A 16,634-nucleotide genomic window follows, 5' to 3' on the forward strand; every position below is an offset into this window, starting at 1 on the left:
AAATATCAGAAGTTCACACAGCACAAAATGGAAAATAAGTGTATATTTAAGACCACCAACAACTGCCAAAATCATGGGAAAGAAATCACTATTTTCTTCTTTCTACCCACATTATTGTTTTACTCTTAAATAGTTTAATATGAAATTGGGCATATTTGTTAATGCACTAAAGTTCTGTCTCTCCTTTTTTTATATGAAGGTAGAGTGTGCTATCACTGGTAGTGAAACAGACAACACTTTGCTCCACCTTCACATAGCATTTTGATGTTGCTGTTTGGACTTTTGGCACTGCTTAGTGTTAACCTGTAATGGTTATCAATAGTTGAAAATAAATTCTAAAGTCTCCCTTTTTAGGATCATAGTGAAAATTTGAAACCAGGCATTTAATTTGAAAAAAGATGAAGCCAGATGCAAAGTTGAATGTAGATCAACCCTTTCTAAAACAAGCAACGAAATAAATAAAGTAAACTCCCTTCTCTTTCCTTTGATCGATTAACTAATTCATTCATTAAGTAAATAATTATTCCTACCATGTGCCCGGTTCTGGGGATACAACATCTTATAAGGCAGACATGATCCATTTCATATGAAACTAACTCCTTGAGACAGTGGGTTGAAACTGTGGAAGTGGGATTTGTGAAGTTGAGTCAGGTTTCCGTTGTTAAGGGAAGGACAGTAGTAGAAATAAGCTGTGCCGTAGGCATCATAGATTTCATTGTCCTGGTTTTGCTAGCAAGACGGCTATCATTTCTACAGTTAACTTCAGAGTTGAGTTTAGGTCTCACTATGGCCAGCAATCCGACACAGAAATAGACAAGAGTCTGAATAGAGGCTGAGGCTCCAGAGAACTGCCCTTTTCACTATCTGCCACCTCCGATCCTTTCTCTTTCCTGTCCTATATCCTCTTCTCTGGGACTCTCTGTCATTAGCACACAGGGAGAATTTTCTGGGAAAATATTGTGTGGTCAGTAGCATCTCATTCCTGAGAGTGTCTCTGGACAGAGATCATGGAACCCAATTTAATTTAATCAACTCAGCTGCCCCAGTGTTTGAAACCCTTTGGCATTGTCTGCTGTGATTAGAAATTTAGATTATATCCCTTACATTCTGCATGATCTCTCAACTTTCCTTTTGTGCCACATGCTAAATAGGATACTACTCGCTTGTTCTCATCAGGGAAAAATACCCATTTCCCCCTTATTTTAAATGCTTCCCTGACAATGAAATAAGAAATGCAAAGGAATGAGTGAAAAATACCCAAACTTGTCCTTCTTAAATTGGCCCAACAAAAAATCAACATGGTGGAACATGAAAACAACTGGAGTCAAACGACCGTATTAAAAATTTCAAATTAAAAATTCCAGATTCTTCATTTCCAATGTTTCCATGCAAGTCTGGCTCAAGTTAAATTCTAATTTGAGACAAACAAGCAAACAAAGCAAGGAACAATGCTGTCACTGCTAGTTAATGGATGCCATTCTCTTCCACTGAACGTTGTTTTATGTTAGCTAGAAATGAGCTTTTTGTTTTTGAGAGGGACAAAACAACAACCCCAAAATGTTGCTGCTGCCTTTCTGCCACTTAAAATTAGGCAGTCTCCATAGTCAGTGTCAAACTCCCCACACCCCACATTATCTCCAAAATATCAAGCACATGTCCTCTTCCTTTCTGGAAGGAAGGAACATGCCATTTTCAGTGTCTGTGAGTTTCTTCTTCCAGAGAACAATCAATTATTGATTGTGTGAGATTTCATAAATAAAGCCAACTGTAAGCAGGTGATTAATCATTCATTTCTGGTTCACCTTGAGAGAACAGTACAATGATAACAAAAGCGAAACACTGACTGCATTTCCTGTTCATCCTGTGCAAGTGCAGGGGATCCATGCTCTCTTCAGTTCGTAAGGATTCAGGCACCGTCGACTGAGACATTTGGTGTGGAAAATCACTCAGACGGAAAGAATGACACCTTGAGAGGAACCTACTATGTATCAATAACTTTATATACTTACATGGCTTACTGTGCTAAACATCATTCTCTTTTGCCTTTTATAAAAAATACAGCTTATCTGACTGGTTCTGATCCTGATTGCATTACTTACTTGCCATGTGACCTTGGCAAATATTTTAACCTCCAATTCCATTTCCTTATCTTCAAAATGGGGATACTACAGGAAATTATTTCATAAGATTATTGCAAGAACACACAACACATACACTTTATCACTCAGGGCTCAACCAGAGAAGCAGAACCAGTAGGAGGAGATATAAACATGCATATATATTAGTGCATTGGTTACAGTGAGTTGGTCTTACATAATTGTAGGAGTTGGTTAAGCAGTCCCTGTAAGACTGTTGTCTCCACATCTGATGCCAGAGCTTGGATACAACAGGGCAGGGAGCCAGGAAAGAAGCTAGATGCAAAGTGAGGAAGATCAATGGCAGCCTGGAACCCACAGGTACAAGCTGGAACCTCAATGGGGCCTGAGTCTGGTCTTCTTGCCCCTGACCTTGGTGACAAGGGGATCATGCATATGCTGAGGCTCTTTGTCACAGAGACAAAAACACACACCTGGTCCAAGAGTGAGAGAAGCTTATGGGTGATCCTGAGAGGGAGAGCAATTGCAGGCCCAGCTGCTTCACTCCAATGAGGTGGATCGGCTGATCGGCAACAGTGTGTGCCTGTGCTACAGAATGGCTGCTGCTTCCCTTCTGCTTTCTAAATCTTCCAAGAATCCTGTGGCCTTCCGGAACCAGAAACATACATGAAAGTGAATTCTAGGAAATGTAGTTCATCCTAGCCAAGTTGACACGTTATAACAGCAGCTCACACGTGCATATGCCACATAGAAAAGTATATTCTGGTATTTGGGTTTTCTTTGACTAACCCATAGTGTCTGTTGTATTATTATTGTTTTTTAATTTGGTTATTTTCACGCAGATACTTAGTAAGTTCAAAACAGATTTTATGAGTAAAAGATGATAGAGAAGAAGGCCTGTCAAATTAAACAAGGTACTTTAGAATAAGTACCTAAATACTTTAGAATAAGCATCAATTGACATAAACTCACAATTTACAATGAATTTATTATTTAAAACAAACTACAAAATTACCAAAAATCCATGAAAAGTTGACATTTCTAATATTTGTAAGTCTGAGGCAGCTTCTGCCTCTCTACCAATTAAGATAAAGTGCACCCAAGAAATCCCACTTTTACCTCTCTTACATAAAAGTCCGGGAATGTGAGTACTTATTTTCTCAATCATCTTCCAGGGGATAGATTTTATTTTGAGATAGAGATTCATTGTACACATGGATTCTGTACAGAGCCGCTTTATTCCTGCCGAGGGCAGGATTCCTTTGCTGTTAGGGACAGAGTAAACTTAATCATTAACTGCTCAATTAAGTTTGTCTTTGGTTGAACAAGTGTAAATTCGGGTACTCTGACACTGCGTTAAACCACTTAACCTTTCATGGCCGTTAGTTTTATTCTTCAATGAACAGTATTAGCTTTTGTTCTTTAATAGCAATATAGTGACTATTTAGCTCAATTCTTCTAATTTACTCTTACAATAATGTTTGCTGCATTTTGGCCCACTGTGCCTGGGGATCTTCATGGACCTGAGGAAACTTCCCAGTCAAAAGCCCTGAATGCTTAGAATAGAGTTTCAATACAGTGTCTATAATATCAATTGAGATACTTTAAAAAAAATTCAGATCCTATAGGATGGGCTAAGATTTATTATAAGGTCTATTATGAAGACCAGGATCTGCATTTTTAACAAACCAGAGGTTTTTTAGGACTACCCTTTGAGAACATTATTTTAGAAAATGGTGTGATGTCAAGTTAGGTCTGGCTACAGAAGGAGACAGATACACGTAGATGGGTATAGATGCAGCAGGAGAAGGATTTTCCGAAGAATGTGAGGAATGTTGAGGAAATATCTTTCTCTATCACAGATTTTTGCGTAAGAACCTTTGACATCTGCTTGCTTAGTGCATTTTGAGTTGCAGAATCAATTGGTAGTAGAGCGTGCTTCGTTTCTGGGAGTTTGCTAAGAAGAATAACTCAGATAGTATTTGTTACTGAACAACATTTGCTCCTAGCAATTTGTAGAAAATATATTCTTGCAGAGGCCAGAGCTGCTGGACTATTGTGTGAGAAATGAGCAATCATCGTATTTGGATAGCTGGGGTCATTTTGGTCAAAACTGGCAGTTCCCCAAGGGCTTCGGTTTTGTTTATTTCTTGAATGTAGCAACTTACAATGTCATCTTTGTGTACCTTTCCAAACTTTTTCTTAAGACCTATCATTTTCTTAACTGTGAAGTTTAGATATGTTCACCATCTCTCATATTCAATCGCTACTTACTATTATGATTTCAGGAGAAATATGTATGAAAATATGAAGCAAAGCCATTTGAAAATACAAACTCCTGTTTATAGAAATTTAGCAGAAAAGAAAAACAAAACAAGGCAAACAAATGAAGCAAATATCCATCAACTTGTACCATTGCTTAAAAATCCACTAGATATATTGTTTAAAGAACTGATTTTTATGCAGAACATTATGACTCAGAATAGAAATGACAATTTCCACTAAATGAGAGCCAATGAACACGAATGGGAAGTTTCATTCTTAAATAATTTCAGTTATGCCCTTGCTTATAAAGGTTTGTCTGTTGGAACTAGTCAGACACTGAAATTATAAAATAAGGGTTAAGAGGTTATATTATCTATGATTTGAAGCAGTTTTTTGAAAGTTTAATTTAGCTGCTTTTTGCTGTCTTAATATCTCTTTTATTGTTCTATTTTATATGTATCCAATATTTTTGAATGCTCATTATTAGAGACAATTGCTAAGTGTTGTACGTGCATTACTTTATTTAATCTTCTTGGCACCCCAGAAACTTATGTAAAGAACTAGTTTCACTCATAGCCAGAGTATAAATAAGAAAATAAAATAATTTAATTAAAATTATTAAATACCATATAAGCTTTCAAAGTTTTAATAATATGTATTTTCATACGGTTTGCTTAAAAATAAGGCTTTGAGTAGTCACTTACTCAAAGTAATGAGTATCTTTGCTCTTTTTTTTAAGTTCTTTTTTTAATTCTTGGATCTCTGGTGTACAAAGTTGAGTTAATCGTACTCCTGAAATCAGTGCATGTTATGCATATTGGTCTGAGAGAGACCATGCTCTTATTTCATTCGTCTGTGCCTTATTATCTCCACTCCCTATTCCTATTCTTCTTCTGTTTCTTTAGGCAGCTATTGTAACATACTTATGATCTGTCTTTTAGTTTGTATGTATTCCTATAAATTGTGTCTTATGTCCTATTCATATGCATTTATTCTGGTAAATGATATCTTACAGATCTCCTTTTCCATTTTTTTTCCCACTTAGTATTATGTTAAAAAATTCTATCCACCTATATTGCTATTCATAAATCGAATCCATTGCTTCTATTTATAATACTCCATATATTTATCTATAGTATTTTACCTTTCTGAGCTCCCATTGGTGAACACTGAGCTTTTTTGAACTCTTCAATACTACAAATAATTCAGCATTGAATATTACTGAATATATTTACCTTTGGGGCATATACTCAAAAGCCAAATGCTGGGTCGCAGTCTATCTTACGAGGTGACACTAGATGGCTCTCCAGATGACCAGCCTATATTCCTACATACAATCCGTCCTAGTTTCAATATCCCCACTTCTCCTCAATAAATAATATTTTCAGCTTTTTAATTTTTACCAGTCTAACAAATATCAGGTGATTTCTCATTTTTGTTTTGGTTTGCATGTTTATTATTATTAAAATTGTAAGCACTCCTTCATAGTCTCATAAACCTTTTGGATATCTTCCTCAGTAAATATCTTGATCATATCTTTCACCTGATTTTCAGTTGTGTTTGCTATTTTATTCATGTTGATCGGCAGGAGTTCCGTGTATATTTTAGATATTAATCCTTTGTTCATTTTATATTTGACAAAATTTCTCACCCATTCTCAATTAACTTTCTTATTAAAAGGTTTAGAATTTTCTATTTGTAATCAGTGTACTAAAATTTTACTATATATTTAGATTTTTCCTTCTTTCACATAGCAGGGAGTCTGTGAACAATTTAGTCTGAGATCTTCAGATTTATCTGAATCTGGGAAATTTTTACTCCACTATTATTTTACTATTTCTTCCTTTCTGTTTTAATTTTTCTCTTTAAGATTTCCATATTATTAGGATTTATGCTTCTATTCTCTATATTTTTAAATTTTTCTTTTGTTTTCTATATCTCCGTACTATATGCTAATGTCTTCTGTGAAATTTACCCCATATGATTATTGAACTCATAAATTCACTTTCCAGCTATGTCCATCCCACAGTTTCTCTCTTCTAATGTGCTCTTCATCTCATTAGCATCTAGCATGCTAATATGCTCCTTTTCCTCATTAACTATACTTATCATGTTTATTTTAAATTATTTGTTCACTCCTTTTCGAATTCTTTTTTGGATTATATATATTGTCCGGTTTCTGTTTTTCTTTTGAAGCACTTCTATTCTTCAGTTATCTTGTATTTTGGCCTCTGAGCTCCTATTCTCCCGGAGAGAGCAACTTTTCTCTTTTGGTAATGTATATTGGGGAAGGGCTAATGACCCACTTTGTCCATTTTGTGCAGAAATGGTTAAGGTTAATATGTGCTATTAAGGAAAATTAAATTTTAATATATTCTAGGTGTTTTTATTTTGTTTGGCAGTTTTAATTTTCTGAACTGGTAGATGCCTTTGTAATAATATCTGCTGCAGAAGATCAGAGTACTTGCACCAGGCCTTATGCTGAGGATTTAATCTACAGTATCAACTGGGATTGGGTTTAATGGTAACAATCAAATGACTGGCTAGTACTGACATAAATGAGTAAGAAAGTTATATATTTAACACAAAAATTCTGCAGTAGGCTGTTTGGAGCTTATGCAAGCTACAAAAATGTCGAAAAGGGACTTTGTTCCTTCTAGCTTCTTATTTCAATTTAGCTTTTAGCTTTCATCCACAGGATGATAGGATAGCTTCTGCGCATCTGTTAGTCAAAACCATTTTTGATATTCCACATAGGAATCATGGAACAGGGCAAAGGATAAAGGGCCAGATGAGATGCCAGGTGAGTTTGTGCATTGTATAAACTTTCTTGGCAATGTTACCCAATATCTTTCTCTTATATTGCATTAGCTCAACTTGAGTCACATAGCCACTCATACTTGTCAAAGAACCTTGGAGGACCAAGACAGAAAGAGGGTATCCCTACTTCTATTACCAGTGAAAACACAAGAGACTGGGGCTTTGCAAGGCTCCATACATGTTACCTCATTGGATCCTCATACAAACTTGATGACGTGTGTGTGTAGCATCTACACTGGTGCTATAGATTTTTGAATGTTAGAATACTATTCTTTCACATTATTTTCTTATCCTACAAAGACCAGCATCAGGAATAATGTCAAAAATGTTAAATTTTTACTTGCACATAGGTCCAGGAAGCAAAGATTGGAAGCAGGAGAGACTACTTTACCACAGGAACCATGGAGGAGCTTCTCTTTGGTTTTGCTTTGAAAAGCAGATACGAGAGGAACCAAATAAGGCGTGATGACTAAATGTAGTGTGCTATCCTGGATGGGATCCTGGAATAGAAAAAGGACATTAGGTGAAAACTAAGAGCATCTAAATAAAGTGTGGACTCTGGTTAACACTAATGTATCAATATTGGTCTATTAATTGTAACCAGTGTACCATACTAAGGCAAGATGTTAACTTTCTGTACTATCTTTTCAATTTTTCTCTAAATTTAAAACTGTTCTAAAAGTAAAATTTAGTTAAGATAAAAAGTAGATCTATACAGAGTGAGGTTGAACTGTGGCAGCCATAAGATATGCCTTGAATTCCTCCATCCACAGGCAGCAAAATTGACAGTGGGCCCCAGGTGATGCACCCTGAAACCCATTGCTCATTTGCTCCCAGCCAGTGCCCGGGCATAGTAGTGATACTAAGCGGTCTAGGAGACATGAGACTCTTCCGATGGGAGATATTAATCTTAGAACTCCCTGATGGCCCAACTCAACTTTCTTTCTTTCTTTTTTTTTTTTAAGATTGGCACCTGAGTTAACAAATGTTGCCAATCTTTGTTTTTTCTGCTTTTTCTCCCCAAATTACCCCAGTACCTAGTTGTATATTTTAGTTAAGGGTCCTATAACTCAACTTTCTTTCCACTCCACTACATTCTAGGACGTTTCTTCTCCATCTTCTATTCATCTCTTTTGCACACAGTGTCAGACTTGTGTTGTCTGATGGTTCTCTAGACTCCAGGCTTCCCTCAATTTTCTCTCACTCATAGGTATCCTAATAAAATCTTTGCCTACTTAATCTTATTTTAGTGTTTGCTTCTTAGAAGACCTGTAATAGCACACAGAATAAGGCAGAAAAACCATGTGATCACCTTATTAGATGAAAAAAAGCAACAAAAATCTACAAAATTCAACACACATTAGTAAGGAAAACTCTCAGAAAACTAGGATTTTAAAGAAACTGTTCCAACCTGATAAAGGGCAGCTGTAAAAACTTAGTTAGCATCTCATTTAATGGTGAAATATTGAACATTTACGCTCTTTGATTAGGATGAAGGCAAAGGATATCTATTCTCACTATTTTTATTCAATATTGTAATAGAGATCCTAGTCATTGTAAGAAGGAAAGAAAGAAAAGGATGAACAGCAAGAAAGAATAAGTAACCCTTTCTCTATTTGCAGACAGCATGATTGTTGCATAGAACATCTGTAAGAATGTACAAAACTAGTACTAGAACCAATATTTGAAATTAGTGAGTCAAAGGACACACGGTTAATATAAAATATATCAGTTGTGCTTTTAAATACTAGCAGCAAAACATTAGAAAATATAATTTTAAAATATTTATGATATTACCAAAATCATAAAATAATTAGGAATAAATTTGAAAAATATTTTCAGGACGTTTATACTAAAAATTACAGAATAGTACTGAGATAAGCTACAGAAGGCTTAAAGAAATAATGTGCAAATATACGTGGAAAAGCAAACAAATTAGAATAGCCAAATTACTTTTCCAAAATCAAAGTTGGAAGATTTGTTTTACCAAATTTCAAGACTTACTTTAAAGGAATAGTAATCAGTCCAGTGTAGTATATGTGAAAGAATAAGCATATAGATAAATGAAACAAGATGAATCTTCTAGAAATAGATCCAAAAGTATGTGGTCAAGTGCTTCTTGACAAAGTTACTAAGGCAATTCCATGAGGAAAGAAAACTCTTTTCAACATATGATGTTAAAATAATGAGATATTCATTATAGAAAAATCTTCCATTGGCCGTTGTTGTAGGCAGAATAGTGATCTCCTAAAGAGGTCCATACGCAGAGCCCTAGAATTTGTATGTTACCCTACGTGACAAAAGAGACTTAGCAGATGTGATCAAGGCTAAAGACCGTGAAATGGAGAAAGAATCCTGGATTATCCAAGTGGCTCAGTCTGATCACGTGAATGCTCAAAAGTAAAGAACTTGTCCTGCCTGGGTAGGAAAGAGATGTGACATGAAAGAGACTCCACTTGCTGTTGCTGGCATTGAAGTTGGAGAAAAGGGGCCATAAGCCAATGAATGTGGCCATCCTTTAGAAGTTGGGGATAGTCCTCGACTGACAGCGAGCAGAGACAGGGATGTCAATCCTATAAGCACAAGGCACTGAATTTTACCAACAACTCAAGTGAGTGAGGAAACATTCTTCCCTAGCGCCTCCAGAAAGGATCCTGCAGCCATGCCGGAACCTTGGTTTCTCCCCAGTGAGATCTACGTCAGATGTCTGACATTCTGGACTTTAAGATGTTAAGTTTATATTGTTTAAGCCACAAAGTGCGTGATATTTTATTATGGCAGCAATAGAAAATTAATGCAACCATGCTAAAAAAGTTAATTTGAAATGTATCAGAGAACTAAATGTAAAATAAAAAACGCCAGAACTCTTAGAAGAAAGCATAAGGGAAAATCTTGACATATTTGGATAGGCAAAGGTTTCAGAGAACACAAAAAATGCATGAAACATGAAAGAACCAAAATAACAAAATTCAGATTTGTCCAACTTAGAAATGTTTGCTCTTCCATAGCTACCATTAAGAAATGAATATGTCTCAGATTTGTAGAAAATATTACAATAGATATATCTGAAAAAGGATATAAAATATACTCAGTAAGTAAAAAATCAATTAAACGTAGTAAATTATTTGATCAAAAGACATACAAGATGGCCAGTAATCACAAGCCAATATGCTTCACCTCATTTAACTTTCATGGAGTTGAAAATTAAAACCGCGGTGAAATACTGCTACACATCTACTCGAATGGCTACAGTTACAGAGGGTGGCCATGGACAATGTTGGTGAGACGTAGTCGAGCTGCACCGTAATGCACTGCTGGGGAAAATGTAAAATGTCATAACCACTTTGGAAAACCCTTTGTCAGTTTCTTAAAAAGTTAAACATACACCTACCCTAAGACCCGGCCATTCCTCTTTCAAGGTATTTCCCCAAGAGAAATAAAAGCATATGCACACGAACACTTGTACAGAAACTTTATTCAGAATATACAAAACTGAAAACAATCTACATGTCCATCAATAATTGAATGGAAAAATAGAACATGCTATTTCCATACAACTGAACACTCAGCAATAGAAAGGAAACAGCTGTGACACCACAACGTGGATGAATCTCGAAATCTTGATGCTGACTGAAAGAAGACGCAGAAACATGAAAATATGTACTATAGGATTCCATTTATACAAAACAAGAACTAATATACAATGATAGAAACAGATCAATGTTTCTTAGTGCCGAGGGTGAGGAGAGAGTTGTGGACTGAGAAGGACTGAGGAATCTTTCGAGGAAGCTGGAAAGGTCTGTATCTTTATGGTAGATGGCTGTCAGAACCCCTCAAATTGTACATTTTAACTGGTTATAGTTTACGGTTTCCTCAATAAAGTTAATGTGGAAAAAAGAATAGACAGGTAGAAAGAAGGTAAATTCTGGGCAAAAGAATTTGCTATAGTGGAAAAGCATGACCTTTAGAATCCAGCAGACCTGGGTACAAAACTCACCACTGGAACTTGCCAGCTTTGAAACTTTGGAGGGATTACTTAACTCTCTGATTTTCAGCTTAATCATCTCAAATAACATGGGAAAGAACACAGTGTTGTTGTCAAACTTGAATAAGAACACACGTTAAAATACCTAACAAAGAAGCCTGTATACACGAGTACTCATGACGTTTTTGTAAAACTTGCCTTTTTTGACTGGGTGGTTGACACAAATTGTAAATGATCTCAGATATCAGTTTGCTTAATAATTTATTGTTTTGCATAATTTAAATCATTTAAAAATTAAAATAGCTAACGTATTTTCGTTATAAACCTTACTAACATTTTATGTATGTTTAAATGAACTTGTAATTCATTCCTCTCATCTTCCAGTATCCTTACTCCTAATTTTCTTACATTCAACTGCCAAGATCTGATTTGTTTCTAATAGAATGAAATGTACTTAGTCACCTTGGTCACTGCCATGATCAGCGTCAGCCTTGTATTATTTGTCTCACAGATTTGCGTCTGCTAAGAGCTGAAATTACAAAATCATTTAAATTTAAGAATGGATGGGATGTTGAAAGTAATCTGTTAAGCAACCATTGCATTTCCATCTGAGCTGCTGTATTCAATAAATGTATTTCTGCTCTAAGAATATGATTGTCCTATGAATTCAATTTATTCTACCCTATATAGATTATAAGAGGACACCAGTGATTTGTACTTTTTTTCTATGATTCAGATCTCACAGGGGCATCCATTAAATTATCTTTCAAGGCCCAATTTAAATAACCACTTCTCTTGAAACTTCCTCTGGCCTTCTCTACAAAAGAAGAAAAACTGTAATTTAAGTAATAAGACCTTAAAGATAGCTAATCCATTCCCTTTATTTAGGAAATAGCTTTAAAGAAGTAAAGTTATTTGCCCAAAGGAAAACAGCCATATCATGTCAAAGATAGGACTGAACACAAGTTCATTATGCCCAGTACAATCCAGTACTGCACTGGATTCACCCACCACACTGTACTGACATTTTTACATCTTCTGAAATAATATAGCCATTTGCTTTTCCATTTGTTTTTCTGCTTAGCATGTTTAGAATACATAATTTGATGTTGTAAATAAGAAATGCTCCAAATGGTGACTTAAATAAGGGAGCTGCTTATTTCACTGTTTATTGAAACTCATGTTTCAAAACAGAGGTGAGCCATCTGGGGCTTGTTAGCTGATGGCCCTGACCTCTCTCACATGTGGTTTCAATTGTGGAGTCCAAGATGACTATTCAGCCACTGTCAGAGCCCAAAGAGTTTGCAAGGGTAAAGACTAAGTGGCAGGCAAGCAGTTTCCTTTAGGGTGACCATGCTGAAGTTGCACACGCCACTTCATCTCCTGTTCTGGTGGTTGCTTGGTCACAGATGGATAGAAGAGAAGGGGCAAATAAAATCACCAGCTGGGTGTTGGTGCTTGATAAAATCAGGAATCATATCATGAAAAGAAAGAAGTGAAGAATGCAAAGTGACAAATAAATTAGCAATCTCTGTCACAGAATGCTTTATATCAGTGAACTTCATTCTTTTTTTCTGGCAAATTCCCGAAAGAATTTTGAAAAAAAGGTACTATTCTCACATTTCTAAGTTAACCTAGAAAATTATATCATGCATCTATAGAGTTACAAAGGTTATAAATTCCAGCATATTACAAATATTGAAATTTTAAATAAAGCTTTACTATTCAGTATCATCCATTTGAAAATACATGTCAAATTCCTCCTTTATTTATGTATTTATTTTAAAAGATTGGCATCTGGGCTAACAACTGTTGCCAATCTTTTTTTCTTTCCTGCTTTATCTCCCCAACCCCCCCCCCCCCCCCCGTACACAGTTGTATATCTTAGTTGCACATCCTTCTAGTTGTGGGATGTGGGATGCCGCCTCATCGTGGCGGCCTGACGAGTGGTGCCATGTCTGCGCCTAGGATCCGAACCCTGGGCCGCCGCAGCAGAGCACGTGAAATTAACCACTTGGCCACGGAGCCAGCCCCAAATTCCTCCTTTAATAATCAAACATTTTGTATGTTTTTTCTCCTTGAATTTATTATTCTATTCTACTTTTACCATAGAATTGTTTTCTAATATATTTCTATTTTGAGCCTTTTACTAATCACTCTTTATAGTTTATTAACAAAAAACTATACAAAATTTGAATTTTTTCTGTGCTCATGTGGTTCAAAGTTCAATTTCTTCCTGGGGTATCCTAATCATTATTATAAGTACATAATTAGTGAAATTATACGTTACTATAATTATTGGTTATAAAAAAGGTTTTAAAATGTCTCAGGTGAATGAGGTTATTTTCCTTTTTAAAATTATCTGTGGATTAATATCAGTATTGCTCAACTGAGACATAATTCAGATCAATATAACCCCTATTTTTACATTGTGTGTATATTAGTAATTATAGACCATTTTAACAAAAATGTCGATGAAGTTGGGAAGAACATTGTTTAACAGCAATGTCACTCAATTCTTTGGACACGTTCTCAGTTATGTGCTGAAAATATCTCATTATGACATATTATCACATACTTTTTGAAAAGTCTATGAGGTACTCTTTTAATTCAGTGTAAGCAAAGAATCTGGAAATCACATTGAGACAGGAACCAGCCTAAGGAGACAAGGCCACCTGCAAGGCCCCAGGCTTAACAAGATAAGACCCTAACAAGATTGGCCCTAACCGATCGCAGGCTAGGAGAAGCAGATAGAAGCCACCAAGATCCACATTTCACAGCCTCAAAGATTTTCCAGGTTTAGGAATGTGCCCTAGGACCCAGGAGTCCACTGAAGGTGACCCTAGCCCCATTAGCATAGTAAAAATCACACCCGGGGGTAGAGAGCTAGCATGCTAATGATACATGGGTCACTTGAGGTGACGTGTTGAATGACTGCACAGGTGCAAGGAAAGCCCCAAATCTACATGCCAAGGCAAGGCCCTCCTCCCCAGCCTTTGCCTAATAAAAGCCCCACAATCCCACTCTGGAACAAGCCGGTCACCTGTCCCTTTCCTTTCCTCACTGGCTTCCTTGTGCCTCTCCTGTGCACAAGCTATGAACTTTTACTTTTCTATTCCCGTTTGTTGTCTCTCTTGATTTCTATTCTGGGGAACAACAAGAACCTGATGTTCTGGTAACAACATGATATATAAAAGTGTTTGTTACCAGTCATTACTATCACTCACTTCCTGGAGACTACACCAAAGTATAGTATCTTCCTTTTTATTTCTACCCTGGATGAATTTTATACAATAGGGCAATTTGAAATGGTGATATTAACTATCTTTTGAAAAATGTTTGAGGGAAACTGCTTGAGGTGAGAAGGGAAAGAAGAAACACTGGCTTGTCCTCATGAAGGTTAGGTTTATGAAAGCATACGTGTCTGATCCATGGTCTGGCAATGACTTTTGGTTCCCTTAGAAGGTCTTAGAAGATACATGTAAACCTAGTCTACATGTATCCTGATTTGAAGATTAATACTTCATAGGATATTATTTGTTTACTATTCTTTTGATGATCTGTTTCAAAAGCTTTGCATGTGCATGATGCAGGGTCAGTGAGCCGAGGAGTCAAAAGAAAGATTTCTTGGACTCTCAAGGTCTGTAGTAGTGCTCTTTTATTTAGAGAATAGTGTGGAATAGCATGGGGACAGGACCCATGGGCAGGAAGAGCTGCTGCAAACATGGGTTGATAGTAGGGCTAAATTTAAGGCATAGAAATGTGGGTTATCTCCTTACAAGACAAAGGAAAGAATATGTAAAAAAAAGTTGTTAAAATGGTAAGAGTGCAGATGGGGTCTGGTTATTGAGTGGTCCTATAACTTTAGATAAGAATCGAACCAGATTAAGTAAATGGCTGAAGCCACCACCTTAAATATTATTTTTAGCTAAAGACAAAGGAGGATGTTGGGGACAGAGGGGGAGTCAATCGTGGGAGATTACCACACAAGTACAGTAAACAAGATGCAGATTTAAGTCCTTGCCTTTGGCATTGATTAAGAGTTTCTAGAGAAAAGGTCATGCCCCCTTCTTCCTGGTGCAGAGAGGGAGACACCTTAACAGATGGAGATTTCCTTTACAATGTAAATGTCTCCTAACAAAGGGTAAATAAATTCTACTCCTCAGAGCCTCCTTCCCATCTGCAGTTTTTAAAAGTAACCAGCCTAAAATAATCCTCATCAATGCACACCCTTCTACTCACAAAATGCTTGCCTTTTGACATTTGATATCCTGGATATGACATGTCCAACCAGGATTTCCCACTAGCAAGTGAGCCATTAGGTCAAGGAAATGCCTCTTTTCCTCAGTCTAAAGAAATTAAAGAGAGAATGCAGAGTGAAAAATAATGGATAAGAACATAAAATTTTCAAGATCCTTTACTTTTCTCTGGATGACGTATTGAATTCCACAGTCTCTCTCTTTTTTTTCTCATAACCCAAACATTGTTAAAATGGGAGCAGCCAAACCCATACATGGTCTGCTGCCTACAATTCTAGCAAAAAGCAGACTTAATGCTATATTTAGCAGAGTTATAATATCTTTTGCTTTGACTGAAAAGAATAAAAAGTTATCAGGGCTCATTTTGAATGGCATATTTCAAACTCTTCAAGACCTACGATATTTACACAAGCCAGGAAACTTGGAATTTTCAGGGTCAAGATCTGTAAGTATGTCATCTCGCTATCACATAACCAGCCTCTGAGATTTCCTCATGGCCACACTTCAAGGCCAGATGCTAACCCCTCGATATTTGTGCAAGTGAGATAAAAAGAGGGAACTGTTCAGTGAGACCCTGGTAATCTATCAAGGCCACAGGTATCTTATCTTTGCTTTACCTGTTGGCTACCATGTAACATGTGTTGTTTTAATTAAAAGCAATACATCTTCTCTTGTTTACTGACAAATATGTCTGCCCACAGGGAATAGAGGGTAAGGCAATAAGTAAACTGTAAGAGAAGAGTCTAATTTCTTAACAGGAAGTCCTCTAAGGCCATAAAAGGATGAAAAACTTTATTTGCTCTGAAAGATTTTAAAATACTTGAGAAAAGAAACATTTTTGTGCTTTTGGTTAGTCAGTTTTCTTTTTTTTTGTTTGTAAATTTTTACTTGTTCAGCAATTACTTATTGACCCAGGCCATATGCAAAGCTAAGAATATAACAGTAAACAAATCAGACAAAAGCCCTGTCCCCTGGTGAGTTTATAGAGACAGCAGAGAAGTAAATGAATAGATCTGTGGATTCTCAGATGTACATTTACTAAAAGCCAACTGTCTTGTATTATATGAAGGTGTTTAATGGTGAAGCGAGTACTGCTTTACAAGGACAAAAAAGAATGATACATAGAGTTTTCAGATGGCCCTAATTTCAAATATTTAACCACTTCTATAAACATGTTTAGGATCATGTAATTTATTTGAAAAATAATGG

Source organism: Equus caballus, chromosome 14 (genome assembly GCF_041296265.1).
Source record: "Equus caballus isolate H_3958 breed thoroughbred chromosome 14, TB-T2T, whole genome shotgun sequence".
NCBI classification, from domain to species: domain Eukaryota; kingdom Metazoa; phylum Chordata; class Mammalia; order Perissodactyla; family Equidae; genus Equus; species Equus caballus.